We start from the raw sequence: 10,730 nt of genomic DNA, 5'->3' as shown, positions 1-10,730 counted from the left end.
TCTGTTCATATACGAAACACAACCAGTGGAACTCCACATCACGTACAACCACAAGAACAGGAAGTCATACTCCACGTATGTATAATATGTCAAAATACTTTCTAATGTCAGGAATATTTATAAAGAACATATTTTTAAAAAAAAAACTTTACTCAATAAAGACACATGTCCTTTATCTTCAACCCATCCCCTTTATCAGGGATGACAGACATTGTCTCAGAGTGTCTCTATTGGGTGTGAGAAAACTTAGTGGAGCAGTGCTGAGAGGGACAGCCAAGACACCTGCTGCAATGAACATCTATATCATGTGACAAAAGAATCAACAGGAACACAGGGGCTGGAGTCCAGAAATGATGGCAGAAACAGTCAAAGAAAAGCCTTAGTCATTTCCACAAAGTAGGGACAAGTCAAAGTAAAAAATATAGAAAGAGAATATATCCTGGGACCAAGGACTTTTCATTCAGTGCTTAGATGCAAAACTCTCTGTTGCTTTAAACATCACAGGTAGGTCCACTGCTTATCTGAAAAGATACAAGTAGGAAGGGGTATTGACAATGCAGGCCAGGCAGACTAGAAGAAAAATCACATCTGAAATGCCAGTGAGCCTCTTAATTATTGGGGGAAGGAGCTCATGTTGTGTTCCACAGAAGCAGATATTGGAGGGTAAGATAAACTTTTGTTCAAAACCTGCACCACCCCTGGAAGCATACTGACTCGCAGTCCTCTGATCCTCAATGATTCTATCTGTAAAACAGGACTTCTTAAATTTTCTTTAAGTATAGTATTTTTATTTTACACAGGATTTAGGTCACAAATACATAACATATAATACATATGAAATACCAGGCAGGATTAATCCTGGGGAAATACAAAGTAATCAAAACAGAATTCAAACATATTAAACGCTCCAGGTCTCTGAGGACACTGTCCCTATTGCTACATAAATTTTTACATTGTTGATTAGACTGCCAACAATTTGTGAATAACTTCTCAAACTGAGTCACCAAGGACTGAGTTGTTTGCTCTGTTGTTCCCTGTGCACTGGTAGCAATATAAAACAAAGGCTGCTATTACAGAAATTTGAGGGAAGCCTGCCTCCCTGGCCTAGACCACATGAGCTATCCAATAGACTAGAATTTTCTATTTTGCTCTATACCACTATTTTTTTCTTGAACTAACAGAATCAATGGGTAATCAGGTATAAGATGCAATTTTAGATGTGTGGAAAAAAGAGAGGATACAGACTGGTCTCAAAATAGCAGGAGTGATGAAAATCTAAAGGGGAACTCTCAATTGTCACACCTGCCTGAGTGTGACTGTGTGTGTGCATGTGTGTGTCCACCCATACATGTGCTCATGTGGAGGCTGAGGGTGGGGACTGAGACAGGTGAAACATAAGTGAGCACAGAATACACATAAAGCTCCTCTACAGTTAATGCTCCTACACTGTCGTTCTGTCAAAGCCCTCTAATGAAGACGGGTCCAAAAAGTAAGTATATAATTATTTTTGTGACATATTTTCCATATTTTGTAAATCAGGCAGAGGGTGAAAAATCAGTTTTTAAATCTTAAATTAAATTCATTAAAGGGGGTTGACAATTAATTAATTCTATAAAAGTGTTATTCTGAAGAAAAATAGAATTTTCTTCTGATGGCGAGTTTCTCCTTTATCCTGGCCATGAGTATCAGTTGAGGAAACTGTTTTAACTCTATAGAAACATAGAAAACTACAGAAAAGACACCTCTACTCAAAATATCTACTAGTGTTAAATAATATCCATACTAGATATGATCTTAGAAGAAACATCCCCTTTTTATTTATCAGGGATTTAAGTACTTTTGCCACGGATTTGGCAGATGCAGAATTCAAACACTTCTTGAACCTAAACTGTCCAATCCATGAGAAGTCCTGGTCCCAAATGAACACTAAATGAAGTTTGTTTCAAACATAATATACAAGTATCTAAAATATATTTTAAAATGCACTAGACTATTCATGAAAAAAATAAAAACCAAATCAAAAGAGTGACTAAGAATACATGGGAGAGAAGAGAGGGAGGGGAACAGGGGTAATTCAGTGTGAATAAATAAACCTGGTCTAACATCTGGTATTTCCCAGGGGTCCTGATGGTACAATACCATGTCTCAGGTGATTTATTTCTCCCATGCAGTTTTCCTTGTTCTAAAATCATATCTGTTTACCCTGAGCCATATTTCCTGCTTTTGGTGACACCTTGGACTGCCAAATTTTGTACAGAGCCTGTTGGATCTGAATTTATATAGGAAAATCTGAATAGATACTAGTATAACTAAGAATAATTCTCAAGGAAGAAGCATGAAATAGATACGGTTTCAAATACAAAATTACATTTCTGCTGTTACATTGTGTGGCCATGTCAATGAAAATGTCTTAATATGAAATATTATGTTCTACTGGTGACCTCAAATCTTTTTTAGGGAGCAACTTTTTATAGGTGAACCTATAGGTGATTATCTAATATAATGCTCTGTACATAATAAGTGATTAATGAGTATTTATTTGAATGAATGAATGTTAATTGTTTTCTTAGACAGTAGTAAATAAGAGAAATGTACAATGTCTTTGTTTCTAAAATGGACAATAAATATTGAGTGCAAATGGGGCAGTTGTTTAAACAATTTAAAAATTAGTTTCTTCCTCTTTTATTCAAAAGTTTGTAGGATTTTTTTCAATAAATTGTGAGCTATATCTAAAATTGAATATTTAACAATCTTGCTGCTAACAGACGTACTTTATAATGTCATATTTTATAATAAAATTATGTAATTTTTAAGTTATTAAATACATACACACTGCTGATAATGAATTTATAATATTTTCTTTTACAAGTTGTATATCTGAAAACAGCTGCTTAAAAATATGGAACTGCAATGAGGGTTAAGTTTGGATACAAAGTGAAGCAGAATTCCCTGAGCCCATATCTAACGTGGTTCCTGAAAATATATCAATTTGAATACAAGGAGGCTTGAAATTTCTGGGAAGTGCTGAAATGAACAGAGATAAAGGCCAAAGAGAAAGGTAGGATACTTTATTATTTGTTTACAAAGATGAGTTTGTAAGAGTCCATCTGTTCCTAGATGTTGCCTGAGCTAGTTACATTACCAAAAACCCAGAGAACTTAAACAAGATTAGGAAGACAGTTGGTAAATTAGCAGAGAGAATGATTGGAATGAAACAGCAGGAATCATTCAAAAAAGAAGTCAGAGACAGACTCAGGTGAATGACTGGCACTAAGAAGACTGGGTGGACCAGGCTGCAAAGAAAGCAATACCACAAATCTCTCCTCCTGGGCTCTGTCCTTGACCAACACCACAGCAGGATTCAATCAGGTTCATGCTCAGGTTCCAGAAAATGGTTCTTTATACCACTTCAATGGTTCATGAAACACTCTGCCTAGGAGTCTCAAACTAGCTAGAAATTCTTTTCACTATAGAAAAGAGAACAGTGGTGTAGAGAAAAGGGATCAAGAAAGAGGGAGGGGAAAGGAGAAGAAGGGTGGAATGAATCTGACACACTTTTCTATGTACATCTATGAATATGCCCCAACCAATTGCACCTTCATGTATATCCAGAAGGCAAAAATATAAAAATTATAAATAAATAGAAGGGAAAGAGGAGGTAGTGAGGACTGAATCAGAGAAAATTACATTCCATGCTTGATTGATTATATTAAAACGAACCCAGTACAATGTTTCACTAATACTATGTATACTAAAATGATCTCATAAAAAGAAATACTTTTCATTCAAAAAATATAAGAACAAAAAAGCTAAGGTGCACCTTTATGTTCTAAATTTTTCACCTTATTTAGAGATAATTGAGCACAAAGAAAAAATTAATTCTAAAATGAATGCGATGTTGTTAAAATTCATTACAACAACATTAAATGATCAACATAAAATTCTAATTAACAGATCCTCCTTGATTTTCAAAATTGAACATTACAGTATGGCAGGGGAAGGCAAAGAAAGGTGAAGATGGGAGAAGAGAAGTCCAAAAGTGTCATAGTTCTTCCAGAATAAGAACAAAAAATAGAGTGTCACTTCCAGGGAGGCAATACTATTAATAAAATGCATTTTGCACATATGATTTATGTTTTGTTGTGTTTTTATTTGGCATTTTTACTAATGCAGATTGTCATCAGACAATTACAAGCATAAGATCTATATTTAAAATTTCCTGTAGAAACCTTCTTGTAAGATGTCAATGGTATGGGTGTGTTCAATATGATAATTGATTATCAGGTAAAGGAATATTAAGTGCAGTGAGCTGTCTGGCTGGGATGTCTCCAGTCAGGCTCCAATGCTGGCTTCTTTTGACACCTCTCTTCAGGTCCACTCGCTTGTGACTTGGCACAAGGCAGGGATGAGAAATCATACAGCAATAACAACATTGATCCTGCTGGGATTGACGGATGATCCAAAACTACAAGTTCTAATTTTCATATTTTTGTTTCTCACTTACATGTTGAGTGTGGCTGGGAACCTCACCATTATCACACTCACACTTTTGGATTCTCATCTTAAAACTCCCATGTATTTTTTCCTCTGAAATTTCTCATTCCTGGAAGTCTCATTCACCACTGTTTGTATTCCCAGATTCCTGTACACTATGACAACTGGTGACAACACTGTTACTTACAATGCTTGTGCCACCCAGTTATTTTTTGTTGTCCTCTTTGGAGCAACGGAATTTTTTCTCCTGGCTGCCATGTCCTATGACCGCTACGTGGCCATCTGTAAGCCCCTGCACTACACAACCATCATGAACAACATAGTCTGTGCTACAGTTGTCCTCTGCTGTTGGTTTGCTGGCCTGCTGATCATCCTCCCACCCCTTGGCATAGGCCTCCAGCTGGAATTCTGTGACTCAAATGAAATTGATCATTTTGGCTGTGATACATATCCTATTCTAGAGATAACCTGCTCAGACACAGTGTTTTTAGAGAAAATAATCTTAAGTTTTGCCATAGTGACACTAATTATTACCTTGGTGTGTGTCACTCTCTCCTACACATACATCATCAAGACCATTCTAAAATTTCCTTCTGTCCAACAAAGGAAAAAGGCCTTTTCCACCTGCTCCTCCCACATGATTGTGGTTTCCATCACCTATGGCAGCTGCATCTTCATCTATGTCAAGCCTTCAGCAAAGGAAGGAGTGGCCATTAATAAGATGGTGTCCATCCTCACTACTTCAGTTGCCCCTTTGCTTAACCCTTTCATCTATACACTTCGAAACAAACAAGTAAAAGCAGCTTTCAAAGACACAGTAAAACGGATTGTATTCCTCTCAAAGAACTGAGAGCATATTGATGTTTGCTGAGGCTTACTTACATTTAAATCTGAATAACTGTGAGCACTGTTCATGAAAGTGACAAACATGGCTTCTTCTTATTTGGTAGACTCATCAAGCTAATGTTCTCCCTGGAACATATTTCTCTCATAATCCAAAAACCAAAATCAAACAATTTATTTTGCCTTCTTTTAAGTTTCCTTTACACAGAAGGTTTCTTCAATAATTGCATGCACCAGAGATTAGTCAAAGACCCAATGTCATTAAAAGGAAATGCAAAACAGAAGTTGCATCTCTGGCCATATGCCCATCTTGTGATGTGGAATGGAAATATCCAGAGACCACTTCTCATTTGTGTGAGACATAAACTCACAGAGAACAAGCCCTGAATTTAGAAGCATTATGACTAAATTTTGGTTGGGTAAGTTCTGTAACTATTCAGATTTTCAGCACCTCTTGATTCAAGAACTTTAGAGTTTAGGAATATTGATCAAGTTACCAAAACAAGTTCATTATTTGGAATGTATATCGTAATATGTCAAAGATAAAATCAGATTATGAAAAACATGGATGGATCTATAGAAGAGGGACAGAGAAGGAAAAACAAATACTAGTCATGCACATAATTGGAATCCTATAACTGATAAAAAGTCTTTTGTTGTTTTTTGCTTTATAATTATGAAAATAAACTTTTGTGCTTTTATAGTACATATGTAACTATTGTCTATGTTTATCAAACATCAAATAATTCAACTATGCTTTATATGTGGATCAGATATATAAAATGTTCATATTATGGCCATAGTATGGCTATAATCTTCCTTCATACTTCAAAAATATTGAGAAAAAAATCAGACTATTGCCAAAGGGCATTCTTCTTTTTGCCTTTCTAAGACACCAACAAAACACGACCATGTGTCCTCTAATTTCTCTTCTAATGATTAATTTGAGCATATGTCTATGTGATATATATATATATATGTGTGTGTGTGTGTGTGTGTGTGTGTGTGTGTGTGTGTGTTCTGAGTTAATAATCTCACCCACATTGTGAGTTTTTAGCAAGCAGGATTTATGTGCAGAAAAATAGGCCCTGTCTGGATCTGGCCTGCTCAGACATAAGCATCTTAGAAAGGATGGTCACGCTCGTGGATGTGGTGACAAGTGATTACTTTGGTTCTGGTGACATTTTCTTACACATACATCATCAGGACCACTCTGAGGATCCTCTCTGCCCACCAAAGGACAAAGGCCTTTTCCACTTGCTCTTCCCACATGATTGTCATCTACCTGTCTTATGGCAGCTGCATGTTTATGTGCATTGATCCCCGTATAAAAGAAGGAGGTGTTTTCAAAAAAGAAATAGCTGTGCTCATTACTTCAGTCACCCCCATGTTGAATCCCTTCATTTATACATTAAGAAATCAACAAGTAAAGCAAGCCTTCAAAGACACTGTTAGAAAGATTGTGAAGTTTCAAGAAAAAAAAAGGACACCTTCAATGAAAAATGTATTTTCACTTCATAAATATGTATTGAGAGTTTCCTAAATTTCAAGGGTTGAACTGGCTCTTGAAGATAAAAATACAGAAATCATATGTTCTAATGTTCAAGGAATCTACAATCTAGAGTAGAGATAAGGTATATAGACTATACATTTTTTGATAAATTTACAAAAAAAGAAATGAAATGACATAGTAAGTGTTACTAGAGACAGGTGAATGATCCAGCAAAGAACAGAAAGACTTAACTCTTCTTTACAGAAATGACTTCAACTTTATGAAGCAAAACACTGCTTTTTTTTTTTAATTTATTTTTTATTGGTTGTTCAAAACATTATAAAGCTATTGACATATCATATTTCATACAATAGATTCAAGTTGGTTATGAACTCCCAATTTTACCCCAAATACAGATTGCAGAATCACATCGGTTACACATCCACATTTTTACATAATGCCCTATTAGTAACTGTTGTATTCTGCTACCTTTACTATCCTCTACTATGCCCCCTCCCTCCCCTCCCATCTTCTCTCACTACCCCATCCACTGTAATTCATTTCTCTCCTTGTTTATTTTCCCATTCCCCTCACAACCTCTTATATGTAATTTTGTATAACAATGAGGGTCTCCCTCCATTACCATGCAATTTCCCTTTGTCTCCCTTTCCATCCCACCTCATGTATCTGTTTAATGTTAATCTTTTCTTCCTGCTCTTCCTCCCTGCTCTGTTCGTAGTTGCTCTCATTATATCAAAGAAGACATTTGGTATTTGTTTTTTAGGGATTGGCTAGCTTCATTAAGCATGATCTGCTCTAGTGCCATCCATTTCCCTGCAAATTCTATGATTTTGTCATTTTTTAGTGCTGCGTAGTACTCCATGGTGTATAAATGCCACATTTTTTTTATCCATTCATCTATTGAAGGGCATCTGGGTTGGTTCCACAGTCTAGCAATTGTGAATTGTGCTGCTATGAACATCGATGTGGCAGTATCCCTGTAGTACGCTCTTTTAAGGTCTTCAGGGAATAGTCCGAGAAGGGCAATAGCTGGGTCAAATGGTGGTTCCATTCCCAGCTTTCCCAGGAATCTCCATACTGCTTTCCAGATTGGCCGCACCAGTTTGCAGTCCCACCAGCAATGTACAAGAGTACCCTTTTCCCCACATCCTCTCCAGCACTTGTTGTTGTTTGACTTCATAATGGCTGCCAATCTTACTGGAGTGAGATGGTATCTTAGGGTGGTTTTGATTTGCATTTCTCTGACTGCTAGAGATGGTGAGCATTTTTTCATGTACTTGTTGATTGATTGTATGTCCTCCTCTGAGAAGTGTCTGTTCAGGTCCTTGGCCCATTTGTTGATTGGGTTATTTGTTTTCTTATTGTTTAATTTTTTGAGTTCTTTGTATACTCTGGATATTAGGGCTCTATCTGAAGTGTGAGGAGTAAAAATGTGTTCCCATGATGTAGGCTCCCTATTTACCTCTTTTATTGTTTCTCTTGCTGAGAGAAAACTTTTCAGTTTAAGTAAGTCCCATTTGTTGATTCTTGTTATCAACTTTTGTGCTATGGGTGTCCTATTAAGGAATTTGGAGCCCGACCCTACAATATGTAGATCGGCGCCAACTTTTTCTTCTATCAGACGCAGAGTCTCTGATTTGATATCTAGGTCCTTGATCCATTTTGAGTTAACTTTTGTACATGGCGAGAGGAGGGGATTCAGTTTCATTTTGTTGCATATGGATTTCCAGTTTTCCCAACACCATTTGTTGAAGATGCTATCCTCCCTCCATTGCATGCTTTTAGCTCCTTTATCAAATATAAGATAGTTGTAGTTTTGTGGATTAGTCTCTGTGTCCTCTATTCTGTACCATTGGTCCACCCTCCTGTTTTGGTACCAGTACCATGCTGTTTTTGTTACTATTGCTCTGTAATATAGTTTTAAGTCTGGTATCGCTATACCGCCTGATTCGCACTTCCTGCTTAGAATTGCTTTTGCTATTCTGGGTTTTTTATTTTTCCATATGAATTTCATGATTGCTTTATCCATTTCTACAAGAAATGCCGTTGGGATTTTGATTGGCATTGCATTAAACCTATAGAGAACTTTTGGTAATATCGCCATTTTGATGATGTTAGTTCTGCCTATCCATGAACAGGGTACATTTTTCCACCTTCTAAGATCTTCTTCTATCTCTCTCTTTAGGGTTTTGTAGTTTTCATTGTATAAATCTTTCACCTCTTTTGTTAGGTTGATTCCCAAGTATTTTATTTTTTTTGAGGATATTGTGAATGGAGTGTTTTTCCTCATTTCCGTTTCAGAGGTTTTGTCGCTGATATACAGAAATGCCTTTGATTTATGCGTGTTGATTTTATATCCTGTCACTTTGCTGAATTCATTTATTAGCTCTAATAGTTTCTTTGTAGACCCTTTTGGGTCTTCTAGGTATAGAATCATATCATCTGCAAATAGTGATAATTTAAGTTCTTCTTTTCCTATTTTTATGCCTTTAATTTCTTTCATCTGTCTAATTGCTCTGGCCAGTGTTTCGAGAACTATATTGAATAGAAGTGGTGACAGAGGGCATCCCTGTCTTGTTCCAGATTTTAGGGGGAATGCCTTCAATTTTTCTCCATTGAGAATGATGCTAGCCTGAGGCTTAGCATAGATAGCTTTTACTATGTCGAGGTAAGTTCCTGTTATCCCTAGTTTTTCTAATGTTTTGAGCATAAAGGGATGCTGTACTTTGTCGAATGCTTTTTCTGCGTCTATTGAGATGATCATATGGTTCTTATTTTTAAGTCTATTGATGTGGTGAATAACATTTATTGATTTCTGTATATTGAACCATCCTTGCATCCCAGGGATGAATCCTACTTGATCATGGTGCACAATTTTTTTGATGTGCCTTTGTATCCGATTCGCCAGAATTTTATTGAGGATTTTTGCATCTAGGTTCATCAGAGGTATTGGTCTGTAGTTTTCTTTCTTTGAGGTGTCTTTGTCTGGTTTCGGAATCAGGGTGATGTTGGCCTCATAGAATGAATTTGGCAGAGCTCCTTCTTTTTCTATTTCCTGAAATAACTTGAAAAGTATTGGTATTAATTCTTCCTTAAAGGTTTTGTAAAACTCCGCTGTATACCCATCCGGTCCTGGGCTTTTCTTGGTAGGAAGTCTTTTGATTGCTTCTTCTATTTCATCTATTGTTATTGGTCTGTTTAAGTTGTGAGTATCCTCCTGACTCAGTCTGGGCAAATCATATGACTTAAGGAATTTATCGATGTCTTCACTATCTTCTATTTTATTGGAATATAGGTTTTCAAAATAATTTCTAATTGTCTTCTGTATTTCTGTAGCGTCTGTTGTGATATTGCCTTTTTCATCCCGTATGTTAGTAATTTGAGTTCTCTCTCTTCTTCTCTTCGTTAGCATGGCTAAGGGTCTGTCGATCTTATTTATTTTTTCAAAGAACCAATTTTTAGTTTTGTTCATTTTTTCAATAGTTTCTTTTGTTTCAATTTCGTTGATTTCCGCTCTGATTTTAATTATTTCTTGCCTTCTGCTACATTTGCTGTTGTTTTGCTCTTCCTTTTCTAAGGCTTTGAGATGAAGTGTGAGCTCATTTATTTGTTGGTTTTTCCTTTTTTTGAGGAATGACCTCCAAGCGATGAATTTCCCTCTTAAAACTGCTTTGATTGTGTCCCATAGATTCCGATATGTTGTGTCTGTATTTTCATTTATCTCTAAGAATTTTTTGATTTCCTCCTTTATGTCTTCTGTAACCCATTGATCATTCAGTAACATATTGTTCATTTTCCATGTGAAGTAGGATTTTTCCTTCCTTCTTTTATCATTGATTTCCAGTTTGATTCCATTATGATCAGATAAAATGCATGGTAT

The 10,730-nt window shown here is 36.2% G+C and overlaps 1 pseudogene; it reads left to right on the top strand.

Moving 5' to 3' along the window:
• Positions 1 to 4,405: 4,405 nt before the first annotated feature.
• On the top strand, positions 4,406 to 5,344 carry LOC139704999 (olfactory receptor 6C2-like; annotated as a pseudogene).
• The last annotated feature ends 5,386 nt before the right edge of the window (positions 5,345 to 10,730 follow it).

The sequence above is a fragment of the Marmota flaviventris genome, chromosome 3 (assembly GCF_047511675.1).
Source record: "Marmota flaviventris isolate mMarFla1 chromosome 3, mMarFla1.hap1, whole genome shotgun sequence".
Lineage (NCBI taxonomy): Eukaryota > Metazoa > Chordata > Mammalia > Rodentia > Sciuridae > Marmota > Marmota flaviventris.
The sequence above is the reverse complement of the archived record's forward strand: the minus strand, read 5'-3'. Positions and strand labels throughout refer to the sequence as shown.